General features: G+C 44.1%; 1 pseudogene; it reads left to right on the forward strand.

Annotated features, from left to right (window-relative positions):
• Nucleotides 1-3160: 3160 nt before the first annotated feature.
• Nucleotides 3161-23830, forward strand: part of LOC123486042 — a 31743-nt pseudogene continuing 11073 nt past the window's right edge.

Below are 23830 nucleotides of genomic sequence, written 5' to 3' on the forward strand. Positions count from 1 at the left end.
AGCATTTTAGCTAATTAGAAACTTTTCAAAAAACTAGAAAGAAACTACTACTTACTATTTTAGCTACTTTGTAACTACGTATGCATGTTAGCTAACCTTAACCTTAACCCTAACACTAACCCCTAGCCTAGCTAACGTTAGCCACAACAAATTGGAATTCGTAAACATATCATACATTTTGCAAATTCAGCCTAACACATTGTACATTTTTGCAAATTACGAACATACTGTACGTTTAGCCAATTCTAAACATATTATACGAATTGTAACTCATAACATATCAATTGAAATGGATGATGGACATAAGTTAGTCGGGTGCAAATGTCAGTCAAAGACATCCAGAAACATTTATAAAAAAGGGTTTGTTGCCCTTTTTTTTGCTTTGTTATTTTTGACAGTTTTACTGTAGATGCTGTACATGGAATTTGAGGACTGATTATTGTGGTGCAATAATCTCTCCCCCTTTTAAAACTCTAAAACACATGGATGGAATTGAACCTGTTTTGATTGAAGCTTCTTCTTCTTCTATTCTATTATCAAGTATGTGTGCCACATCATCTATGATTTGTGGACTCTCACAAATAAATGTATTTTGGTAGAGCAGCGACGGCGCTTGTAAGCCAGGGTAGTGGGTTCGATCCCCAGGACCACCCATACACAAAAAATGTATGCACACATGACTGTAAGCCGTTTGGATAAAAGCGTCTGCTAAATGGCTTATTATTATTATTATTATTTTTTTTTTTCTAGGTGTGAACTACAATGTGTCTTGATTTAATGACAGTTTCATTGGATCATTTACTAAGTATGTGGAATATTTACGCAGTATATTACAGTTAATGTTGACTATACTTTCAGCACTTCCGTTCATCAAAAAGAGCCTACACTTTATTACACGATCACCTACACAACATATAATATCCATATTGTCTTCAAACAGCAGCAGCAAACCCTGACATGGTGACCCCTCAGAAATGTAGTCATTGCTTACATGGGTATTAAAGAGCAACAAAATAATTATCAGTAAGATATGGCATGTACTTTATAATAACTTTATCTTACTTTAAGCTACTTTTACAATGTTATGATTATGAATGGATAAAGCTGTTGGCTATCCACTTTTTGAAATACATAGGATGGAAACATATTGCTATAACGCTGTTGTGTTTCTTTCAATTGCAATCCATTTTAAGAATCAGACTGAGCATAATGATTCTGAAATACAGCTCTAAAATGCCATTGTTTACAACATTGGGATGCCATTTGTAGCCAGCAGCACATGATTTATTAAATATAAAACCCCCTTTGTCAGATAGTTAGAGCTTGACTTGGAGCAGGAGCTCACCGGAGCTGAGTACCGGCATATACATGTTTCTACTGCTAGCCCTTGTCTTAATATGCCTAAAAGATTAGAGCTCCTGTTCCTCTTATAGAATATTAGCCTAAAAAGTATTGCAGAGCTCCTGTTCCTCTTATAGAATATTAGCCTAATCTTATGCTAAAGTATTGCAGAGCTCCTGTTTCTCTTATAGAATATTAGCCTAAAAGTATTGCAGAGCTCCTGTTCCTCTTATAGAATATTAGCCTAAAAGTATTGCAGAGCTCCTGTTCCTCTTATAGAATATTAGCCTAAAAGTATTGTGGAGCTCCTGCACCTGAATATAAAGAGTACCGCACCCAACATTAGTATTGGCACCTATTTCAGTCCAAGTCAAGCACAGCAGATAGTCAAGATTTCACTTGGAGCTTATTCAACAGAGCCATTGTGCTAAGAAGGAAACTAAGTGGATTGTGCTAAATATATGCTGAGTGTGACAAACCACTAACACGCATTTCTTAAATAAATCTTTGTTATCAAAAGAGAATTTGAGCACTGGATAATTTAACGCTGCAATAATGCATAGGCACATCCCACTTAGTATTTTGGCACCCCTTTCCATAATCATGCTGGCAGTATAATGTTGAACAAATCAGACTTGAAGTACTGGAACTATGGTCCATAAAATACATTGTAAAGAGTATTTGTTATCTACTATATAACAATGACGTGCCTATAAAGTTTTATTCTCCCTGCAAGGACAATGATGAAGTTGGAATTGTGTCTATTGATTTCAGATTGAGTCATAGGTGGATCTACGACTGACAAACTTCTGAAAATCTTTCTGATTAGGGGCATTTATATAGGCCTAGTTACTTACTGTATAAACATTTGTAAAGGCAGATTTTTAAAACTACATTATTTGAGGCTATTTGATATTCTCCGGTTAACTTTATGCGGCTAGACCTCTACATACTAATTTCTAGCGTATTTAATTACACCTAACTCAACTTTCATGGAAAGTAGGCTATGCCCTATTGCATAGTCTCTGCAGGCAGACACGTTGCCTCCCAGGCTCCCACATGCCCTAGGTCTTGGATTGAGAATACCTATTGCATGCAAGAGATACCAGTTCACTGAGATGTTCATTCCACAGAGATGTATGAGGGCTCTAGAGCCCAAAGCCTGTTTAAAAATGGGCAGGCCATTCAGGACTTTCAACATTTTTAAGTAGTCAACTGGGTAGGACTTCCTATGGGTAAAGGAAGGATCACATAATTCCATCCAGGTCCTCAGGAGGGATCAGCCAAATAATTATACTCGTGAGCAAACATTCCATAACTGCAGGTGGCATTAAATTGCCAACCTTGACTTTATACCCGTTCAAATAACACACTCCAGGTGGCAGTATGCACCCTTTCAGTTTGTTTACCGACTCATAGAAGTAGCCCTTTCTCTCACAGACGCCATAATGGGGCAGATACAACGTTGCAATCTCAATACATCTATATGGTTCATTCTCACAGAGGTTTTGTCTATTCCTAAACTGCCACCTAGTGACCGTAATGCTGAATCAAGCTTTATAGGCAGAAGAGGGACGTGACTTGCTGTAATAAAGATGGGGTGGTAAATTGTTGTTGTACTGTATAATGGAAATGTTCACCTTACGTGTGAATTGATGATATGCTGACATTTTCTAATGTTTTGTTTTTATGTAGTCATTGACATACTTTTCTGTAAAAGTTAGGCGGAACCTTCAGTCTCCATCAGTACACTGTTTCTGATGGGAAGGGATTATTTGTTACACTCTGCGTGCGCATTTGTTATTCAACTCGGCTACAACAAGAGTAGGTAACATCCTTATCTTGAAATTGCCATATTAAAGTTGCTTTATCTTTCATAATGTCGGATGCCTTGCTTCGATGGTGTGTGGACCAGTTGCACCACAACTTTGGCTTGGAGGCCAGTGAAGACATAGTCCAGTAAGTAGCTAACCTTAACTAAATGTTGATTTAAAATAGTGAGCTAGCCATTGCTAGATGTCTGTCTTTTGACAGTTGCCTCTCTCTTGTAAAAGTTAATACAATTGTCAACGACGTCATTATTACTATTAGGTCTGTGAACTTGTCAATCTTCCCAGTTCATTCAGCTAGCTCGATGTGCAGCCATTTGCACTTGCCTGCCAGCTAGCTAGCTTTTTTCAGGTGGCCATATCTTAATGTCACGTCATCAAAATCTCATGGTCTACTAAGCCAAAGCGTAGACTGACGGACTGACTGACTGACTATGAGATGGACATAAATCAAGGTTGACCAAAGTAGGCCTAGCTGTCATAGGTCAACATTTCAACAATGAACTCTACTATCTAGGCTAGCTATAAATGCTTATCAATGCCATTGACATTCTTCTCACTCTCTAAGGTATATTCTCGTCCACTTCGACAATGCGGACGGGATTGCAGAGTATGTTGGGGACCTCCTTCAGGGCACTGACGGAAGGAAGAAGCAGTTTATAGATGAACTCCTGACAGATGGCAGCGGTCTCAGACACTGACTCCTGACAGCGCTGGGCTGTTCCCCATGAGCTCTCTGTCGGGAACAGGTAGGAGGCCTTCTTCAACTGCCATATTGACACTGACCTCTTGTCTCATTGACACTGACCTCTTGTCTCATTGACACTGACCTCTTGTCTCATTGACACTGACCTCTTGTCTCATTGTCATTGACCTCTTGTCTCATTGACACTGACCTCTTGTCTCATTGACACTGACTTCTTGTCTCATTGACACTGACCTCTTGTCTCGTATTGATGACCTCTTGTCTCATTGACACTGACCTCTTGTCTCCACATTGTCATTGACCTCTTGTCTCATTGACATTGACCTCTTGTCTCTTATTGACATTGACCTCTTGTCTCAATGACACTGACCTGTTGTCTCATTGACACTGACCTGTTACCATATTGTTTAATATGTTTATTTTTTCAGTTGTAATATATTTTATAAGTCATTTTTTTGTCCAGGCTATATGGTTCCCTAATACAGTATGCCAACTGTACGATGCGAGTGAGACTCAAGACTGTTGTGATGTCCATCCTGTCCTTGATAAGTGACTATCCAAACACAGAACAATTACATGCATGAGAGGGAATGCTAACCAGTCGATGCTTCTCTAGATGCTCCAGACATGTCCAAGGACTCCCAGAAGAAATCCAAGCGCAAAGGCAGGAACAAGCAAGAGGTGATGGCTGTTAGTCAAGCAGTGCCTGAGCCTGAGGTGGTGAAAACTCCCATCGACCTGATGAAGGCCCAGGAGAGTGGCAGCTCCTCGGTCACAGAATGAAGAAGAAGAATACGTTTGTGAGCCCTCTACAATAAAGAGGGCCAGGACAAGCGGCTATCCTGCTGCCCAGGCGTCATTCCTGCGAATGTCTGGCCCAGAAGCACAACCTCATCAACAACTGCATGATCTGCGGACGCATTGTGTGTGAGCAGGAGGGATCAGGCCCTGCATCTTCTGTGGCACCCCTGGTGAGAAAACTTGACCATTCTGAGTTTGAAATTACCTGACCTCTAACTTTATGCTTGTTGTATGTTTCAGTAAGTTCTTTCAAATTCAATTTGGCCTCTCAGAAGTATTTCCCTGGTTTCGGTATTCTTCTATGAATTCACCAGGTATCCACTAAAGAGGAGCAAGAGATTCTGCAACGAGACTCCAACAAAAGTCAGAAACTGCTGCAAGAAACTCATGGGTGAGACAAGGCAACAGTAGTATCTATCTACGTAGCGTAGTAGAGAGTTGTTGAATTATATAGTAATGTCTGTGTGCCAGTGTCTGTCTCACAGAGGGGGCATCGGAGAGGGACTATCTTCCACACCAAGAGGCTAAGATGAAGGCAGGGTTAGAAAGGCCCTTCAACATAAAGACAAACTGCTGGAATACGACAAGAACAGGTTGGGATGTAGTGTGCATATAGTATTTAATGTGGTTTCACTCTTTCTCTGTTTAAAGACACATTCTTTATACTTTCTTCCTGATGCATTTGGAGGCTATGTCATTATATTTGGAGGCTATGTCATTATATATGGAGGTTATGTCATTATATATGGAGGTTATGTCATTATATTTGGAGGCTATGTCATTATTTTTGGAGGCTATGCCATTATATTTGGACGCTATGTCATTATATTTGGAGCGCTATGTCATTATATATGGAGGCTATGTCATTATATTTGGAGGCTATGTCATTATATTTGGAGGCTATGTCATTATATTTGGAGGCTATGTCATTATATTTGGAGGCTATGTCATTATATTTGGAGGCTATGTCATTATATTTGGAGGTTATGTCATTATATTTGGAGGCTATGTCATTATATTTGGAGGCTATGTCATTATATTTGGAGGCTATGTCATTATATTTGGAGGTTATGTCATTATATTTGGAGGCTATGTCATTATATTTGGAGGCTATGTCATTATATTTGGAGGCTGTGTCATTATATTTGGAGGCTATGTCATTATATGTCGCTGACAGGAGTGACATTACCTTCTTCATAACTTTCCCCCCACGTTTACATCGACAGTACGCGTGAACGCAGGTCCTGGATGACGGAGTCCGACTACTTTGCCACCGACTCCAACCAGTGGCTGTTGCCCTAGCGAGCGCGAGCACCTGAGAAAGAAGGAGGAGGAGCTACAGGAGCTTCGCCACGCCTCCAGGAAGGACAGGAAGATCACGCTGGACTTCGCAGGCCGACAGGTGCTTGACGAGGGAGAGAGTAACAGTCTTACTACAAGAAGTGAGTGAATAACTTGAGAACATGTCAATGGACATTACAGGAGGTTGGTTGGTGGCACCTTAATTGGTGGGAGGATGGGCTCGTGGTAATGGCTGGAGCACAATAGGCTGAATGGGATCAAAGACATGGTTTCTATATGTTTTAATGACATTCCATTCACTCCGTTCCAGCCATTATTGTGAGCCGGGTTACATAAACAAAAGGAGGTTTTAATACACCCTTCAGACTTTCACAACACAGTGGTAAACTTCATTTCTCCTGCTAATGTATCTACACTGTTACAGCTAGATGGGTTAAAGTGTGTATAGTTTGAAACAAGGCACCTAAAAAAAACTTTATTACCACACTCCTTGGTGTTTTTTAGGTTTGACGAGACGGTCAAGGCCCTCAACACAGGCACCAAGGTGAAGTCTCCACAACGCCCTGAGGGACCAGCGGGACGGCAGCACCTGCGAGAGCTGGTCAACCCCAACATAGTACAGGCTGCACCAAAGGTAGGACACACACAGTATTTGCTCATAATGTTGTGGCGTGTGTATTTACCTTGCGAAATCCCTCTACAGCTGCAAACATTTTGTTATCATAATTCTGTGAATCTCTACTCATATCCTTCTCTCCATGTATCTCCAGTGGGTGGACGTGGGCAGTGGCCCTCGGAGATCCCAGGATAAAGGTGTTGTCGGTACGGAGGGGGACGGCGCTGCATGCCCAGAGCGCTCCAGACTCCGGCTGCAGGACAAAGAGCTGCAGGAGATGGCCGACGGGGCTGGTGCCTCAGCACACCAACCATGGGCCTCGCTACTGGTCAAAGGAATAAAGAGGTACAGAAACTCTAATAATGGCCTCGCTGTTGGTCAACAACATCCCTACTGACCAGGCTATTTGTCAAAACATCCCTACTGGCCATGCCATTGGTAAAAAAACATCCCTACTGGTCATCAGGAAGTACATAACACACTCTAACAATAGGCCCTCAAAGGCATTGAGTAGGAACAAAACACACAACAACAATGGGCTATGTTATTGGTCAAAAGCATCACTATTGGCCTTGTTATTGGTCAAAGGCACCAAAAGGCAGCCTTTTTGACTAGACATTAAAAGAAGAAGGGGTAAAACTGATGTATGTGGTCCTCTGTATCTCAGTTAGTAGAACATGGGTCCTCTATCTCAGTTAGTAGAACATGGTCCTCTGTATCTCAGTTAGTAGAACATGGTCCTCTGTAACTCAGTTAGTAGAACATGGTCCTCTGTAACTCAGTTAGTAGAACATGGTCCTCTGTATCTCAGTTAGTAGAACATGGTCCTCTGTATATCAGTTAGTAGAACATGGTCCTCTGTATCTCAGTTAGTAGAACAGTGGTCCTCTGTATCTCAGTTAGTAGAACATGGTCCTCTGTAACTCAGTTAGTAGAACATGGTCCTCTGTAGCTCAGTTAGTAGAACATGGTCCTCTGTAGCTCAGTTAGTAGAACATGGTCCTCTGTAGCTCAGTAGTAGAACATGGTCCTCTGTAGCTCAGTTGGTAGAACATGGTCCCTCTGTATCTCAGTTAGTAGAACATGGTCCTCTGTATCTCAGTTAGTAGAACATGGTCCTCTGTATCTCAGTTAGTAGAACATGGTCCTCTGTATCTCAGTTAGTAGAACACTTGGTCCTCTGTAACTCAGTTAGTAGAACATGGTCCTCTGTTATCTCAGTTAGTAGAACATGGTCCTCTGTATCTCAGTTAGTAGAACATGGTCCTCTGTAACTCAGTTAGTAGAACATGGTCCTCTGTATCTCAGTTAGTAGAACATGGTCCTCTGTATCTCAGTTAGTAGAACATGGTCCTCTGTAACTCAGTTAGTAGAACATGGCGAATGCAATGCCAGGATAGTGGGTTTGATTCCGGAACACCACGCACGTAAAAATGCATGCACGTGTGACTGTAAGTCACTTTGGATAAAAGCGTCTTCTAAATGGCATATTAATATTGTATGATACTATGTGTGTCCAGGGTGGAGGGGCGGAGCTGGTACACGCCCCACCCGGGCCTTCTGTGGATAGCAGCTGCAGCCAAGAGGCCCACCCTGAAGAGGTCACTCAGGTGGAGAACATGTTCCTTCAGATCTACAAGAGGTACACACATGGTTACACACACACACACACACACACAGGCTACCACTTTCTATCTCCCCACTTTCTCTTTATCCTCCCCCCCACACACACACTGCAATGAATAACAGATTATTAGGATGCATATAAACATACTGTTGACTCTCACCGACCACCCTCTTCTCCCCCAGATCCTCCGTTTCCTAAAGACCACCCACCGGCTGCCTGCTGGGTTGTGTCAACATGACTGACTGTCTGTCTCAGGAGCAATACAAGGAGCAGGTTAGTGTGACCAGCGTACCTGCCTACACACAGCCTGGACACTGGGACACGTACGTACATGCTAGGACACACCTAGCATTAGCTCTCTCTGAAGGCTATGTGATGCTCTCTTGGTTAGTGTAGGAACCACAGACACTTAAGACAGGACACACTCTCAGTCTGGCTGGCGTGACACACCAAACACGTCTCAAGTCTTTTCCCCACCCTCTCAGCCAAGAAAACACTCCAAAGGACAAACCGAGAGAGTCTGGAAAAATTTATGGAATTTTAAACCGTCTGCTCCCCGGAATATTGTTTTTGACTGCCGAGTGGCTCTTGTTTCGAGTGGTGGTCATTCTGATTCAACTAGTCCATAAAACACGTGTTCAACGGCTGGACGTCCCCAGAGAGAAACCGATCGGCAGAAGGGTGTAAAGTAACTCATTACAACTACTCTTGCTAGTGTCATTTAGTAGCTTTTCAGAGTACTTGTACTTTTGTTGTTGTTGTAATTTGACTGGTATTTCCCAGAGGCACAGATTGGTGACCTAGGCTAGGTGGAATCAACTCTACTACAGTGACATAATTGGCTTTCCCCTTTTCCTCACCAATCGATATACAACTCTCACCAGCAGAGGGCGCACTGCACCACTTCAGCATCAACCCACAGCCAGCCATTTTACACAGATTGGAGGCTACAGCACAATCACCATAAAGCCAACCACTGCTGGACCACAACACAATTCACCCCTATTACTCTCCATCTCTGCCCTCTAAAACACAAATGTGATCAACCAAACCCACATGGTATTAAGTTAACTTACATTCTCATTACATCTAGAGCAGTTAGTTAGATGAGATGGAGGGAAGCGCTTTATTTCAGGGAGGCAGATTGACTATCATTCCCCTTTGATGTATAATGAATCAATCGGGTGCTCTCCGGGGTCTTTAATCTTTTGCCTTTCATGCTGTTTAAATGTCGAGATGCCTCAATGCCTGTATGGCCCAGTAATGCAGTACCACTCCACCCCAAACGGCTATGACTGAGGCTGCCAACAGCTCTTTGAACATTTTTAGTATTTCAAACATGGATTGATTGAAAGCTATGTCTGTTTTGTTTTAACAGTGAGGAATGGGGATCCCTTGCTGTTTGGTTAGGTTAAGGTTTTAACCATGAGGAATGGGGATCCTTGTTGTTTTGGTTAGGTTAAGGTTTTAACCATGAGGAATGAGGATCCTTGTTACATTTTTACATTTACATTTAGGTCATTTAGCAGACGCTCTTATCCAGAGCGACTTACAGGAGCAATTAGGGTTAAGTGCCTTGCTCAAGGACACATCGGCAGATTTTTCACCTAGTCGGCTCGGGATTAGAACCAGCGACCTTTCGGTCACTGGCACAACGCTCTTAACCACTAAGCTACCTGTCGCCCCTTGTTGTTTTGTAGTTGGTTAGGTGAAGGTTTTAACCATGAGGAATGGGGATCCTTGTTGTTTTGGTTAGGTGAAGGTTTTAACCAGAGGAATGGGGATCCTTGTTGTTTTTGGTTAGGTAAGGTTTTAACCATGAGGAATGGGGATCCTTGTTGTTTTGGTTAGGTTAGGTTAAGGTTTATTTAGAATGGTTTGGTGGTGGGGGGGGTTTCACGTCGGCTCCCTGTTCCCATGGTTCCTGTGGAGGTTTACCACAGAGGTTTTGAGCTGTTTCTTTTCTATTATGTCAATATATGTTGACCAGCTAAATCATTGTCGTAAAAAAAACCTGAAGCATTTTCTTTTGTGTCGACAGCGTGTGTGGCTCCAGAGAGAGAGCGTTTGGGTGATTCCTAGAACAGAAAAATACCATGAGTTTTGGTATTTTCCAATGTAATCCATTAAAGGGTCCTTTGTAGGAATCGTGAATATCTGTAATATGAGTAATATTTTTGATTTCAATAACACATTTCTTACATAAATGTATGAACATTTGAAAATATAAACATGAATATTGAAAATATTCATATTTTTTTAGATTTGGCATTTTTTTATATATATATATATACTGAACATAAAATATAACCGCAACATGTAAAGTGTTGATCCAATGTTTCTTGAGCAGAAATAAAAAAATCTCAGAAATGTTCCATACACATAAAAAGCTATTTCTCTAAAATGTTGCACAATTTTGTTTTATCCCTGTTAGTGAGCATTTCTCCTTTGTTCAAGATAATCCACCATCCACTTTACCGGTGTGGCATATCCGAAGCTTATTAAACAGCATGCTCATTACATAGGTGCCATATGTGCTGGGGACAATAAAAGGCCACTCTAAAATGTGCAGTTCTCACAACACAATGCCACAGATGTCTCAAGTTTTGAGGGAGCGTGCAATTGGCATGCTGACTGCAGGAATATCCACCAAGCTGTTGTCAGATAATTTAATGTTCATTTCTCTACCTTGCCGCCTCCAACATCGTTTTTAGAAATTTGTGCAAAAACGTCCACCCGCCTCACAACCTCAGATCACGTTTATGGCGTTGTGTGGGCGAGGTTTGCTGATGTCAACATTGTGGACAGCGGTCTGGGGTTATGGTATGGGCAGGCATAAGCCACGGACAACGAACACAATTCAAAGTTTGTCGCAATGGCAATTTGAAATGCACAGAGATACCAAGTTGCCCGGGATCCGAGGTCCATTGTCATGCCATTCATCTGCCGCCATCACTCATGTTTCAGCATGATAATGCATGGCCACATGTGCAAGGATCTGTACACAATTCCTGGGAAGCTGAAAATGTCCAGGTTCTTCCATGCGCCTGCATACTCACCAGACATGTCACGCATTAAGCATGTTTGTGATGTTCTGGATAGACGTGTATGACAGCGTGTTCCCAGTTCCCGCCAATATCCAGCAACTTTGCCTGCCATTGAAGAGGTGGGACAACATTCCACAGGCCACAATCAACAGCTTGATCAACTCTATGCGAAGGAGATGTGTCACACTGCATGAGGCAAATGGTGGTCAGACCAGACACTGACTAGTTTCTGATCCACATGGCCCCTTACCTTTTCAAAGGTATCTGTGACCAACAGATGCATGTCTGTATTCTTAATCATGTGAAATCCATAGATTAGGGCCTAATTTATTTATTGCAGTTGACTGATTACCTTATAAAAAGTTTAACTCAGTAAAATCTTTGAAATTGTGTATATGTTGCGTTTTTATTTTTAGTTCAGTATATATTGTTGAACATAATATATTCTACTACCCGGGCATGCCAAAAAGTTTCCAGAGTGGGATCTCTGCTACTTTTAGAGTTATGATCCAATTTGTAAGCATTACTAGCAGATTGAATGTAGAAAATGCTGGTGATTTGCAGGATGTGCAATGATACAATTAAAAGGAGGGCTGTGATTGGTTACATTGACTACTATGCCAATTTCTATAAAATGGCCCATAACTTTAAAACTAGCAGAGATCCCATTCCTGAACTTTGATAAGCGAGAGTATATTATGTTCAACCATATATAGAAAAATGTGGCAAATCAAAAAATTATGTATTTTCAATATTCATGTTTGATATTTTTCTCAATTATGCTTTAAGATACAAATGTCAAATATTGTGAACAATCCATTCCTCCTATAGTACTCTTCTATGGATTACATATTGTGAAAATCCCCCAAATCATCATCTTTTTTTTAATCTAGTTTTGTGAAGAATACCCCTTCTCTAATTAACCTGCTGTTTGTCTTATTTCCCCGGATGCGATCGTGACAGTGAAAACATCTGTGACTGCATCTCTACCACCCCCATGTGCGGGTGAGTTCTGACGTCAGTGTGTGTGGGAGGGGACTAGACAATGGCAACAAATCACTGTCTTTTATTTTTTCACTTTTACAATCAATTATTCCTTTTTTTAATTTTTTATTTTTTTGGTTCAGTGTAGCTGGAGTGACCTAATTGGTATCGAACAGGGAAACAGGATAAACCTACATCTGGGAAATGCCCTTAAACCTTGAGCCCCCGCTAAAGGCTTACTGGACCCTGACTCACAGGACTATATGAATAGGAATCTTTCCTTTGTTCAGTCTTCTTTCTCTCACCTTCTCAACCCCTTTCAGGGCCATAAAATCATGTGTCGGAGGCTGTGTGACCACCCTTTCATCTTTGTGTGTGTGCGTGTGTGTGCGTGTGTGTGTGTGTGTGTGTGTGTGTGTGTGTGTGTGTGTGTGTGTGCAGAGAGGTACACATAGGTGCAGCCATAAATAAAAGCCCTTTTCAGTGTAGCCTTTCAGGAGGGAGGAGAGGGAGGATAAAGTGAGAGACGCTACACAGGACTAGCGTATAGCCTAAATACTGTCATCCACGAGCAGTGTAAATAAATACTATTGTATGTGGATCGTCCTCCATTGCAAAGGGTCACACTAGCCATTTAGCCGGAGTGCCTGCAATTTTCCCATGTTAGGTAATGGGAGAGTTGTGTAACGTCGTAGGCGCTGTGGCTAGCCAGCTCCCTAGAACCGAAGGTGTAGTTTGTATTTTGTATTTATTAGGGATCCCCATTGGCAGCAGCTACTCTTCTGGGGTCCAAACATATTAAAGCACTTACATTACATATAAAACAAAATATAAAACAGGCAGGGGATTTACTGTGTACTGTATTGTTGGGCTGGGAGTTGCCAGGGACCTCATGGATATTATCACCATACTTACAGTTGAAGTCGGAAGTTTCACATACATACCTTAGCCAAATACATTTAAACTCAGTTTTTCACAATTCCTGGCATTTAATCCTAAGTAAAATTCCCTGTTTTAGGTCAGTTAGGATCACCACTTTATTTTAAGAACGTGAAATGTCAGAATAATAGTAGAGAGAAGGATTTATTTCAGTTTTATTTCTTTTCATCACATTCTCCCCAGTGGGTCAGGAAGTTTACTTACACTCAGTTAGTATTTGGTAGCATTGCTTAAATTGTTTAACTGGGTCAACAACGTTTGGTAGCCCTCCACAAGCTTCCCACAATAAGTTGGGTGAATTTTTGGCCCATTCCTCTGACAGAGCTGGTATAACTGAGTCAGGTTTGTAGGCCTCTTGCTTGACACGTTTTTTTCAGTTTTGACCACACATTTTCTATAGGATTGAGGTCAGGGCTTTGTGATGGCCACTCCAATACCTTGATTCTTTGTTGTCCTTAAGCCATTTTGCCACAACTATGGAAGTATGCTTGGGGTCATTGTCCATTTGGAAGACCCATTTGCGAGGGTTTAACTTCCTGACTGATGTCTTCGAGATGTTGCTTCAATATATCCACATAATTTTCCTTCCTCATGATGCCATCTCTTTTGTGAACTGCACCAGTCCCTCCTGCAGCAAAGCACCCCACAGCATGATGCTGCCACCCCCGTGCTTCACGGTTGGGATGGTTTTTCGCTTGGGCCACCACATCCTCCCAACAACGATGGTCATTATGGCCAACAGTTCTATTTTTGTTTCATCAGACCGAGAGGACATTTCTCCCAAAAAGACACAATCTTTGTCCCCACTGTGCAGTTGTAAGAAAACGTAGTCTGGCTTTTTTTATGGCGGTTTTGGAGCAGTGGCTTCTTCCTTTGCTGAGCAGCCTTTCAGGTTATGCTCGATACTAGGACTCATTTTTACTGTGGATATAGATACTTTTGTACCTGTTTCCTCTGAGCATCTTCACAAGGTCAACGCTTTGCTTGTTCTGATTGATTTGCACTTTTCGCTCCAAAGTGAGGTGGGAATAGGGGAGGAGGAGGTGTAGATGGACAGGGAGGGAGGTGTAGATGGACAGGGAGGTGAGAGGAGGAGTGGATGGACAATGTGAGGAGTGGATGCACACGGGGAGGTGAGGAAGTGAGGAGAGGGAAATGCTGCATTGGGATATGTATTTTGCATTATGTTTGGGATATATATTTGCATTATGTATGGGATATGTGTATTTGCATTAAATATTATAAAAAAGAGCGTTATAAGTCCCAGTATGGGCAGGGTTGTGAGTGAGTTAATGACTTAAGAGAATGAAGTCTGACGGGGTGTGTTTAGTGTTAAGGACAAAGCGAACAGAAAGAACAGGAAAAAAGGGAAGTTGATTGGGAGAAAGACGGTAGTGTGTTTTGCATAGTGATTGAGGGAAGGGTGGGTTCCTAGTCACGCAATTGCTAGTTATTCCACTGTGTATAAAAAAAGGCATTCATGCTGAGCTGTGATGAGTCATGCGATTTTGGATGTTGGTAATTTGCCACTTCACGCAAGCACATTTTCTCCTCTCCTCCGCTCCTGACTGCATGTGCTGCCTTATAAATAGAATGAATAGAGCTGGTCATCCCATTCCACGTCAAGGATTGCATAATGGCTTTGGATTCGGGGCCATTGCAGGATTTACCTATAGGAGCAAAGCAGGAACTAAAATATGTGCTGTGATTTGTGGATTCAACCTCAGCAGACATTTCTAAAATACATTCCAGTACATCAGTTAGCACATCATTTGAATGGACATTCTACATTACCATCGAAATTAGTTGCATCCCAATGGCAGGAGCAGGGTAGCCATTGGTTTACCAGGTAAGTTGCCCAGGGTTAGGGTTCCAAGCTCGATAAATTCATTATAGTTATATGTGTGCTGCTGCTGCATTGTGTGCGGGTGCCTACAAGCCCCGAAGACTCATTTGGCTTTTTCCAGCAAGGAACAGCAAAGTTTCATCAGGCATTAAGAGTCCGTGTCTGCGGTGGCTGTTTTGTTTTTGTGGCCACTGCCAGCCGGTCATCATCCATAACCATTAGTTACGGGTCATACATTCATTTGGCTCAGCTCTCAACCTGTACCCCCGCGTCTGAATGCGGTACCATCCTGTATATTAGCCTCTAGTATTGCTCTTTTATCCTTTTTATCATTTTTTCTTAGGTTATTGTATTAAATCTTTTCTTAATCTTTCTTGAACTGCGAGGAGAGTTTGTTTGGCTGCGTTATGTTAGCCCTGTGTTCAGAGCATGTGACAACCACATCGATTTCATTTGATCAAGCGGCTTTAGGCAAGTCATTTGTTTGACTATAACAATCCTTCCCTTTATTAAGCTGAGTGGTTTAGTGATCCCGCCCTTCCCCCTTCCTCCCCTCCACCCTCTCCTCCCTCACCTCCTCAGATCAGCTGACAGAGAGACTTTCCTATATGCACAAAATACTTATTTCCTCTCAAAATTTGGTGGATCAATTTGTTTATCACTTTCAGTGGCATTTCTCCTTTGCCAAGATAATCCCATCCTTCGGACAGGTGTGGCATATCAAAAGCTGATTAAACAGCATAGTCGTTACACAGGTGCACCTTTTGCTGGGGACAATAAAGTCCTCTCTAAAATGTTTAGTTTTGTCACACTTTTAATTACCACAGATGTTTCAGGATTTTGAGGAGCGTGCAGTTAGCTGAAGCTGCGGAATGTCCACATGAGCTGTTGCCAGAAAATGAAATGTTAATTTCTCTACCATAAACCACCTCCAACGTTGTTTTAGGGAATTTGTGGAGTACGTCCATCCGGCCTCACAACTGCAGACCGCGTGTAGGTTGTGGCTAGATGTTAGCATATGCTATGTATGTGTTCCCCCAGTATATAGACAGAACTAAAGATGGAGAAGATGACCGTCCAGGCTACACTATTTCATCATAGACAGAACTAAAGATGGAGAGATGACACGTTAGGCTGCACTATTTCATCATAGGGCAGAACTAAAGATGGAGGGATGACCGTTGGCTGTATTGGCTGCACTATTTCATCACTCAATAGACAGAACTAAAGAATGGAGAGATGACGTTGCTTGGCTGTATGTTGGCTGCACTATTTCATCATAGACAGACAGAACTAAAGATGGAGAGATGACCGTTGGCTGTGTTGGCTGCACTATTTCATCATAGACAGAACTAAAGATGGAGAGACCAGCCGTTGCCTGTGTTGGCTACACTATTTCATCATAGACAGAACTAAAGGTGGAGAGATGACCGGTGGCTGTGTTAGGCTACACTGTGCCATCATAGACAGAACTAAAGATGGAGAGATGACCGGTGTGGCTGTTTTAGCCAATACACTATTTCATCTAAACAGAACTAAAGATGGAGAGATGACCATTATGGCTGTGTTGGCTGCACTATTTCATCCATAGACAGAACTAAAGATGGAGAGATGACCGTTGGCTGCTATTGGCTACACTAGCTTCATTCCCCTTTAAAATATATTCACCTTTAAAGTATTTTACAGAATACATCAAGTTATTTAGACAAAATAGATGAACATAATGTCCCACATGTTTCTACACATATCTGCATATACATTCTCTATCGTGTGTGTTTTCAGATTCACTGCTAATTCTGTAGTCTAGGACACCCCTAAGCCCCATACTGACCCATTACTTTTCGCCCCAATCTACCCCGCCAAGTAGGGTGGAACGATCCAAGCGCTTAATAAAGCCGATTTTTCCTCCCATTCCCTGGTTTTGGCCTGCCTTGGCGCTGTGTTAGCGATCGCTTGGGGCAGGTATTCTAATCTGGCGTGGTTAAAGGAGATCTGTGCAGAGACAAAACTGGCTCCTATTTCTCCTTTAGTGGAGCTCGAGTCTCTGTTGATTTGTATGATGACCATGAGCCGGAGTCGTTGTGCACTTGCAGTTTGTGTGTCAGCAGAGGTTCCACAGTGCGTGTGTGTGTAATGTGAAGGAAGAAGGAGTGTGTTTGTCTTTATGTACTTAGCTAATGCATGTAAGAAGATCTAAGTAGTCGGGACATTCATATGTTACAATATGAATAGCTGCCTAGTGTGTAGTCAGTATGGCTTCCAAGAATAAAGTAAAGCATTCAACCACAAGTCCTTGTAGCTTTTATCAGGGGAATTCATTACGTTATATTAGTTGATACCTTGACTTATTATAAGCAGTTAGTTCAAAGGTAAATTTCTCCATTTGGGTTTCCTCTGGCTGTTTCCATTTGACTTGCTCCAGAGTGGCTCTGTCTGTGTTCCTATAGGCGTTCTAATCTGTTACTAGAGTGGCTCTGTCTGTGTTCTATAGGCGTTCCTGGGCTGAGCTCCAAGTGGCTCTGTCTGTGTTCCTATAAGCGTTTCCTAGACTGACCTCCAGAGTGGCTCTGTCTGTGTTCCTATCGCGTTCCTAGAGGCCTCCAAGTGGCCTCTGTCATGTTCCTATAAGCGTTCCTAGAGCTGACCTCCCAGAGTGGCTCTGTCACCGTGTTATTTCCATAAGCGTTCCTAAGCGTGACCTCCAAGTACTGTCTGTGTTCCTATAGTTCCACAGACAGACCTCCAAGTGTGTCTGTGTTCTACTAGCGTTCCTAGAGTGACCTCCAGAGTGGCTCTGTCTGGCCTTGTGTTCCTATAAGCGTTCCTAGCGGCCTCCAGAGTGGCTCATGTCTGCTGTTCCTATAAGCGTTCCTAGGCTGAGCCTCCCAGAGGCTTTCTGTCTGTGTATGTTCCTAGCGTTCCTAGCGCCGGCCACCAGAGTAGCTCTGGCCGGTGTTCTCCCTGGCCGGCCTCCAGAGTGGCTCTGTCTGTGTTCCTGGCGTTCTCGAGCTGGCCTCCAAGTGGCTCTGTCTGTGTTCCTACTCGCGTTCTCGGCTGACCCCTCAGAGTGGCTCCTGTCTGTGTTCCTATAGCGTTCCCTATGACCTCCAGAGTGGCTCTGTCTGTGTTCTATAGCGTTCTAGACCAGACCTCCCAAGTGGCTCTGTCTGTGTTCCTATAAGCTGACCTCCCAGAGTGGCTCTGTCTGTGTTCCCTTAGCTGACCTCCCAGAGTGGCTCTGTCTGTGTTCCTCTGGCCGAGCCTCCAGAGTGGTCTGCTCTGTGTTTCTGTCAGCTGACCTCCCAGAGGTGTCTCTGTCTGTGTTCCATAAAGCGTTCCAGAGCTGACCTCCAAGTGCTCTGTCTGGTGTTCCTATAGGCGTTCCTAGAGCTGACCTCCAGAAGTGGCTCTGTCTTGTGTTCCCTCTGGGTTCCTAGAGCTGACCTCAAGTGGCTCTGTCTGTAGTTCCTATGGCGTTCCCTGGGGCTGACCTCCCAAGTGGCTCTGTCTGTGTTCCTATAGCGTTCTCAGGCCTGGCCTCAGAGTGGCTCTGTCTGTGTTCCAATAGAGTTCCTAGAGCTGACCTCCCAGAGTGGCTCTGTCTTCTGTGTTCCTATAAGCGTTCCCTGGGCCGAGCCTCCAGAGTGGCTCTGTCACCTGTGTTCCTATAAGCGTTCTTGGAGCCAGCCCCCAGAGTGGCTCTGTCTGTATGTCCCTATGGGTTCGGGAGCTGACCTCCAGAGTAGCTCTGTCCTGTGTTCCTATAAGCGTTCCTAGAGGCGGCCTCCAGAGTAGCTCTGTCTGTGTTTCTATAGTTCCTAGAGCTGACCTCCAGAGTGGCCTGTCAAGTTGTTCTCTCAGCCCGTTTCCCTAGAGCTGGCCACCAGGTGGCTCTGTCTGGCAGTGTTTCCTATGGGTTTGAGCTGACCTCCCAGGAAGTGGTCTTCTGTTCCTATAAGCCGGCGTTCCTAGAGCTGACCTCCAGAGTGGCTCTGTCTGTGTTTCTATCGCGTTCCTAGGGCTGGCCTCCCCCAGAGTGGCTCTGTCATGTGTTCCTATAAGCGTTCCCTGGGGCTTGTTACTCCAAGTAGCTCTGTCTGTGTTCCCTATAGGTTCCTAGAGCTGACCTCCCAAGTGGCTCTGTCTGCGGTGGTCTATAGGGTTCCTAGGCCCCAGCACCTCAGGGTGGCTCATCCGGTGTTCTAGCGTCTAACTGACTCCCAGAGTGGCTCTGCTCTGTGTTCCTATAGGGTTCCTAGGGCCGGCCACTCCAGAGTGGCTCTGTCCTAGTAGTTCCCTATAGCGTTCCTAGAGCTGACCTCCAGAGTGGCTCTCCTCTCCCTTGTTAGTAGGGCCGGAAACTCCACTGATGCCTCGTTTCCCTTGTTTGATAATACAATATTTATATGCTGAAAAGCCTTCACTGCAGACACATACACACAGTGATATACCGGGAGACAGGCTATTTTGCCCTCTCTGTTTCTGCAATGTTGTGTGGGTCTTCTGAGGCCGGCTTCATCTTTCCCTGCCTTCTCCTTTATCCCTTCCCCTCCCTCTCTGGCCAACGGAAAATAGCGTTTTCTACCTGTCGCGAGCTCAACAGGCAGAAGGTAAGGATGCTGTCATGATTAAATTCCAGTTTCGCTAAGGAACAGGCTTCATTATCATTTTGCATTGTCTCTGTCGTGCTGTGGGCGCTGAGAGGTACAGGCTTGCTGAACACTCACCCCAATTTGTGAGCCGCCACTTTTCTCACACTCCTCCTCTCAGTTTCCCTGCTGGGCCCAGTTTGCCTAGCAGCAGAGAGGTCAGACAGCATGTGATTCTGCAGTGGTGCATGTAGAATGCATTCATTTGATCCCCCAGGCTCTGAAGTAAGTGGTTGCTCTTCTTTTTTACCATTTTCTCTACTGTTTTCCAGACCACTTCATTACATACATACTCTCAGTTTCCAGTGAGAATGTCAGTTAGTGTTTGGTAATTTGCCCAATTCTGTGTGGTTTTTTTGTTTGTTGGTGCACTGAACCAGACACCAAGTAATTGAAGGATCACTGAGGTGTATTTATCTCACTTTATCCTTCTCCACCTCAGATATCCAATGAAGTCACATCAAGTGAGTTTTCTTTGATGTTTTAAAAAACTCAGTCTTAGAATTCTCAGAGACTATTATACACAATCAAAGAGAAGCAATTGAATTCCAAGATAGATTATGGTTTGGATGTTGGAACAGGTTCAAATAAAGCTAATTAGGTACATCTGACTGTCGGTACATTTGAAACTTTCCTTTGATTCTGAGTACAGTGGAAGTCTGATTGAAGCCGAGACTATCACTTTGTCATTCTACTTGACTGGTAACATGGCAGAATAATAAGAAGCAATTCAGACATTTTTGTTTAAATCTTAGCTAAGTATCAATATCTTCAGATATGTTATTCTATATACCCATCCCTTTAAGTATTTTAGTGTTTTTTACGTTTGCTCATCAGTTGTTGAAGAAATATTAGGGGATTGTTTCTAGACTTGGCCTAAATGCCTCTGTTGAACTGTTTCTAGAGGCCTAGTGCCTCCTGTTGGGGCTGTTTCTGGACTTGGCCTAATGCCTCTGTTAGGGGCTGTTTCTGGACTTGGCTAATGCACTCTGTTAGGGAGTTGTTTCTAGACTGTCATTATGCCTGTGCAGGGGCTGTTTTCTGGACTTGGCCTGACCTCCTACGTCTGCCAGGGGCTGTTTCTAACTTGGCCTAATGCACCTCTGTTAGGGGCTGTTTCTAGGCTGGCCTGAAAGTGCCTCTGGTGGAGCTGTTCAGAATGGCCCTAATGCCTCTGTGAGGGGCTGTTTCTGGACTTGGCTAATCGCGTCTGCCGGGGGCTGTTTCTAGTTTGCCATAGTGTGGCGCTAGTTGCAGCAGGTGTTTGGCCAGGTCTGACGGCGGCCTTCATCTTGCTTGCTAGGACAGTGGAGGTATAGTGTAGGTAATTATGTGGAGGTGTGCCATTTGCAGAATAGACTCTGTGTTGGGATGATTAAAATAGCCGCCATGCTGGAGCTTTTTGAGCTGGGTTGTTGTGTTCACTGTGTAGGCTGGTCCACCATGGCACCCAGGCTGGTCTGTCACCCAAGGCTGGTCCCTGTCACCCCAGGCCTGGTCGCACACTCACCCCCAGGCTGGTCTGTCACCCGGGCTGGTCCTGTCCACTTGGGCTGGTCCTGTCACCCAGGCTGGTCCTGTCACCCAGGCCTGGTCCTGTCCTTCCGGGCTGGTCCTGTCACGCAGGCTGCTGCTTGTCCGCGTGTCTCGGGGATCTGGGTCCCCAGTCTTACATCTGGCTGGCATTGCCTCTCGTTTGTTTGTGTCAGCGTTCATATTAGTCTCACACCATCATTTCAGCTCACAGGACAGGGGCTAGACTTAGGCTGTGTGTGTGTACATGCGCGTGTATTTTTTGGCACATAGTGGGCGTGTGTGCTTTGCACGCGTGTGTGTGTGCTCCTGCTCCCAATGTCCGTGTGTGTGTGTAATGGGGCAGGGAGGCATCCCGGTGTGGAGCCTCACCTTACGTCCCAGGCCTCCAGCTAAAAGCAGCATCACGCTTGGGAGAAGTGAGTGAGTGAGTGGAGGTGAGTGAGTGTGTGAGTGAGTGAGAGAGGGCTCCTATACCACCCTCCACACCGGCCCACAGCTTCATCCTGCCTCACCTCCCACTCCGGGCACAGCTTCTCTATCTACCACCTCCCTCCGACCTAGCTTCTCCTACCCTCCACTCCCGTAAACAGGCCTTCTCCTATCCCACCCTCCCTCCAGACCCACCTCTATCACCTCCACTCCTAAACCGTACTCCTATACCACCTCCGTCCGACACAGCTCTATCACTCCCACTCCAGCCACAGCTTCTCCTATACCACCCTCCACTCCACCACAGCTTCTGGCTCTCTATCCCACCTCCACTCCGACACAGCTTCTCCTATCACCCTCCACTCCGACCACAGCTCTCCTATCACCTCCACTCGCGACACAGCTTCTCCTATACCACCTCTACTCTAACACAGCTCTCCCTCTATACCACCTCCACTCCACACACAGCTTCTCTCTCCACCTCCCTCCCAGCTTCTCCTATACCTACTCCACTCCGACACAGCTTCTCCTATCACCTCACTCCGACCAGTTCTCCTATAACCACCTCCCACTCCGGCCAGCTTCTCCTATACACCTCCACTCCGACACAGCTCCTAACCCACCTCCACTCCGACACAGCTTTCCCTACTCCACCCTCCACTCCCGACACAGCTTCTTATCACCTCCACTCCGACACAGCTTCTCCTATCACCCTCCACTCCGACACAGCTTCTCCTATACCACCTCTACTCTAACCCACAGCTTCTCTACTACCACCCTCCCACTCTAACAAACAGCCTGTGAGAGGGCTCTCAGTCAAACCAAGAGGCTCTATGTAACCTGGACACTTAGTATTTATTTTCTCTCTTTCCCATAATAATAAAAAACATGACACTCGGTCCATAGAAATATGAATTGTAACTTAACAATATTACTAGTGCCATAGTACAATATTATTTTAACTATGGGATACGTGTTCTTGTATTTTCCACATGTACAGATTCACATTCTTTTATTTTCGTGTGTGAGCTGTGCAAGCAGCCAGGCCAGAGAGAAAAAGAGAGCCAACCACTTCCCACAGGGCTGGGAGTGAACACAGATGGGGACTCTTTCCAGCCCCCACTATCAAAGCCTGAACACTCACCTCCCGGAGAGAGACGTTAGTTACAAACTCCCCCTCTATCTCCATTTCCTATTATGAAATCAAAATCCGCCAATGAAACGGTTTGTTAGCTGACTGAAATCCAATCCATTTCACTGACAGTATTGCCACTAAAAGAGCTGGATTTGTGGTGGGGATAAAGGGAGATTGTGGAGGAAAATAACAAGGTTTAATGCTTAAGATTCCCTGGAGTTCTTTTTGAAGTCTGGTTTGAAAGCAGACATGGTAGTTGTCCCTGGGGGGAGAGTGTGTGTGTGTGTGTGTAGCAGAGAGAGAGAGAGAGAGAAGTGGGTAAAGCCGTGTGCTAGGTGAAGAGGTTGTCTAATGCAATGCAGATGTACGATAGTACTCCCCACTAACCCAGATGTAGGTGCAATGATTCCTTGATTTTACGCTGTATTATCTCTTACACTGTAGGTCGTATTTCCTCTAGCATTTAGGCTAAGTGCTATTTGGTAACTTTTTGTCAAGTGCTATTTAGTATAGGTTTACAAAGACAATTTTCTAAAGTACAAAAGTTATTCCCTAAATAATCAAAAAGAAGAGGATACTGAATTTACAAATATTCTACACAGAGTAGGTTTAACACAGTATTTTCTTTGTCAGAACCTAGTAGACTTCAGACAGAGAGCTAACAGGCTTTATACTGTGTATCAGACCCAACGAGGAACGTTCCAACAGTGGGGTAAGTTGTTGAGTCTAAAAACAGTGAGTGTTGTGAGGCCGTCCTGTTTTCTTGCCGCTCGAGGCCCACCGCACGGAGGTGAAGTTATAAACATGGCTGGGAGAATGGGACTTCGCTAAGCGAGGCAACCTGTGGAAATCTTCCTGTGCAAACACATGACTTCATTACACCTGTCATCACTAACGCTAAATGGCTAGTGTGTCTCTTGCTAGCGCTTCACTGAGGCTCTCTGTGATTTGAATCATCATGTTTGTGGAGCCCTGAGGTAAAATAAATAAACTCCATGATGCTCTGCCCACTTGTCATACTGCAGGAGAGCTTTAAAGGCCCA

The sequence above is a fragment of the Coregonus clupeaformis genome, unplaced genomic scaffold (genome assembly GCF_020615455.1).
Source record: "Coregonus clupeaformis isolate EN_2021a unplaced genomic scaffold, ASM2061545v1 scaf0969, whole genome shotgun sequence".
Classification (NCBI taxonomy): domain Eukaryota; kingdom Metazoa; phylum Chordata; class Actinopteri; order Salmoniformes; family Salmonidae; genus Coregonus; species Coregonus clupeaformis.